The sequence below is a fragment of the Taeniopygia guttata genome, chromosome 9 (assembly GCF_048771995.1).
Source record: "Taeniopygia guttata chromosome 9, bTaeGut7.mat, whole genome shotgun sequence".
Taxonomy (NCBI): Eukaryota; Metazoa; Chordata; class Aves; order Passeriformes; family Estrildidae; genus Taeniopygia; species Taeniopygia guttata.
The window spans coordinates 1,808,844-1,812,626 of record NC_133034.1 but is presented as its reverse complement, the minus strand read 5'-3'; positions in this window follow the sequence as shown (position 1 = coordinate 1,812,626).

The window sequence follows — 3,783 nt, the reverse complement described above, 5'->3', positions numbered from 1 at the left end:
GATCTTAAGGGTGACACTTGCATGAACCCTCATCACTGGAGCTTTTTTTCAGCATCTTTGCCTTGAAAAGCACTCCAGGCTTTTAAATCTCATCCGTGGGAGGTACTGGGTGAGGGTTCATTGGGTGTGAGCAGCAGGCTTTGAACTGTTTGATGAAAACTTGTCTGTGGTGTGTGAGGCTGGCTGCTGTGGGACTGCAAGCCATGAGAAATGTGTTCTGTTAGCAGCAGCGAGTGTGGCATGGCAAATGTGCTGCCACTGGGATGTAGCAAGAGGCCTCCTGTGAGCTTGTGGAGGTCTTTGGCTTCATTTTCATCTTTGATTTCAGCTGTGGCTCAGAGTGCTGCAGGCACTGGATCACTCTGTCTTGGGGCCAACAGCAAACTGGTGGTGGAGCTGATGCCTTGGAGGGGCTGTAGAACAGAGGCTGGACAAGATTCAGAGAATAAAGTGGGTATTTATTGAAGGCCTTCAATAGCCACACCTTGGGCAGCCAAAGCCTCCCAGAGGCTGCACCCAAGGTGGACAATGGGCACCAGTTTTTCAGACAATTAAAAGTTTGGTCCATTTACATATCAGGGGTTAATCCTCCAATTACAGCTTCAGGTAATGAAGTCATTTACCCCCAGTTTGCTCCCCCCAATTCACTTTTGTTTGTGCTTTTTGGGGCCTGAGGCTGTGGGGTGTCCTTGGATCTCAGACCAGAGGGATTGTGTTGTCTGACCAAAATGCAAAGGCAGTAACCAACACTCTGTATGGAGTTTGGAGTTGTGCCCTAATGCAGTACAGGATCTGAAATATAGAAAAGCTAAAATCCTAAGGCATCAGTGCCCCATAAAAACCCTCATGGGCTGGGGTATCTGCAGTGTCCAGGGCAGGCCTGTGCAAAAGGCTCCTTCCCAGCCTGGCATGGGTGGGTGGGATGTGCTGAGCCCAGAGCAGGGCAGAGCTGTGGGAAGGAGCTCTTTGCTCACAGCAATCCTGCCTCCAGCCTGCTGCTGCAGCCCTGCCTCAGCTGAGGGACTAATCCACATCACTGCAGTGCAGGTCACCTCATGGGCAGCATGGAAGGGATGGCAGGAGCTTTTTGTGCTTTTGGATGGCCTTCAGCGTGTCCAGAGCTGTGGTGATCTTGCAGATTAAAGAGTGCATGGTCATGGGCCAGGGACTGACTCTGCTGACACCCCAGGGTTTGCCCTTTGGAGGATTTTTGGCTGTGTGAGGATGTGGAAAGTTGACCTGAATTAACATTTTAAAAAAACAGACCCTTTAAATTGTTCAAACCCTCCTGTGGACTTGGATTTCAAATAGTGTTGCTTTACTATCAGGTACTTCAGATTAATTATGTCTGAAAGTAGAGTAAAGACCATTAACTCAGAATCAAAGCAACTTAATGCAGATTAACCGCTTAACTTTAAATCCACAGCCCTGAGTTAACTCCAGTCGATTTCCCCGTGTCCCTGTGCAGGCAGGTCCAGGGCCCCGCTGCTCTCCAGAGTGGCTCTTCTCTCCCAAGCAGAAGCAGCTTTTAAGTAAAGGAATTTGATGGCCTAAAATTGCCTCATCATTCCTCTTTCCCTCCTTGGAAACAGCCTCTCTCTCTGCTGAGGAGCAGACATTGTAATGTTACAATTAATGTCGCCTTTGTAATTAAGAACTGCCTGGAAGACACTCTCTGCTCCAGTTCTAAAAATTCTTGTGGAAGGACCTGGAAGGAATTCTGTTACCTCAGTGACAGAATTCACTGGCAGCCCCAACATTGCTGCTAAAACAGTGGTTTTATGTTTAAATCACAACTGATAACTTACAATTTTTGCAAGAGAAGGAGTTCACACTTTGCCTTCCAGCCTTCTGGCAAAGTAAAGCCAGTAACACATTCAGAAGTTAAATTACATGCAAGCACATGTATAATGATCTAGAGCTGGGGAATTGGATGCTGCCTCCTCTCTCCTGCTAAGAAAAGGTGCTCAAAGGCCTTCTGCAAAAAAACCTATGTGGGGAAATGAAAGGTGCTCTGCAAAAGTTGTTCACAGATCTCAAGTTCAACCAGACCTACCAGCAGGACTTGCTGCTGCTCAGTGAAAACAAGAAAAACAAGGAATCAGGCAAAGAAAAGGGGATACCTGGTATTAATCTCTCTATTTGGCTTGCTCAAACATAATGAAAATGTTGCACAATCCATTATGGGCTGCCGGAAGTAGCTGGTGGCATTCTAGTGTAATTAGTTCATCTGTTATTGAACTTGCTTATAGTTTAATGGAAAACCCAGTAAAATAAAAGCACTTTCTGGGGGCTGGATGTTATTTCAGTTGTCAGTGTGTGACTGGTGTTGCCCACTTTTTTGGGCAATATTTTCTAAGGGCGAGGGGAGAAAAAAGCCATCTAGCCCATGTAGAAGACAAAAAAAAAAAAAAAAAAAAAATCAGTCACTATAGCAACTGTAGTGAATATTAAGCACGCTCAGTTTAGTTCTCCACTGTCAGCTTCCTACCTGGGGGATTGTCCTGGCCACAGACCTGACAGAAACTCTGCAGGGTAACTCCAGAATGAGTGCTGCCTGTCCCCACATGGCCACTAATCCCAAATTTCCTTGGGATCGAGCTCCTGCAGCTCCAGCAGGTGTTCCTCCTACTCCTGTAGGACTGTTGCTTGTTCTGCTTCTAATCTGAGACCTTGGCCTTTTACAGCTAAACTGGTATTTATGTTCAATTCAAGGTGGGGCACTGAGAACTGATTTGCTCTAAATTAAGTTTCAGACTGGGCCTGAAGCTCTCTCCCATTGCCTGAAGAGACTTTTCCTCAGGCACTGTTTCTTCCTGGAATGGGGCCACCACAATCCAGATAGAAAAGGAAAGAGTTCTTGAAAGCTTTTTCTCTGATCAGTACAAGGGGGTCCGTGCCTCTGGAGGTGACATCTGATGACATCTCACATCTTGATGTGTCCCAAGGGACACTGCAAGGCTCCCTCCTGCAGTGAGTGTGCTGTTTGTGCCCCAATCATCCTTTGTTCCTCCTGCCTGATGCTCAGGGAGAGCTCCAAAGGAAATGGAACTGTTTAATGTTAATCTCCTTACTGGTATCAGTTTTGTTTGACTCTAAACCCAGTTCTTGTGTTTGTATCTGAAAACTCAGCAAAGCCTCTCTTGGGGTATCCTGGGGATTCTCTGGGGATTTGGACTGCATGCAGTGAAATGCATTCATTCAAAGCCAAATAGCTTTTCCTTATACAAAAAAAAAAGGATGCAAAGTAGTGCTAGGAGTGAATTTTGGTCATTTAGCTAATTTTTTATATATTGAATGTGCTGAAAAATAGGTAAGGCTTGACTGCTTGCTGAACACCCTGTGATACTGCTGGTTCCACAGGCACAGTGCTTTGTTTACAAAAGAATCCAGGTAAATGGTTATGAAATTATCATCTCTTTCAATGACAGCAAACCTACCTGCTGAAATGAAATTACAAGCTGCTCATAAATCTCAGAAAGTACAGACCTGTACACTCGTTGAAAAAAATGGGAGCTGTACCTCCTTTTCAAGTAAAAGTGTAAATTGAAATCTGGGGATTTGGGTGTTGTTTTGCTTGTGCTGGTGTGAGTGTATGGCCTTTTCTGTGTGTTTTTCATAAAACTGGTGTCACCTAGATGGTATTATCCAGCAAATTGGCCACAGTACCCCAGAGGAGCTGTTGGGAGCACAAGTCAGGTGCAGCTGCTCTCTCCTTGGTGCCAAATGTGGGAATTGTCTGAGGGCTGTGGTAGAGCTGCTCAGGAGATGAGGCTGGTGAGG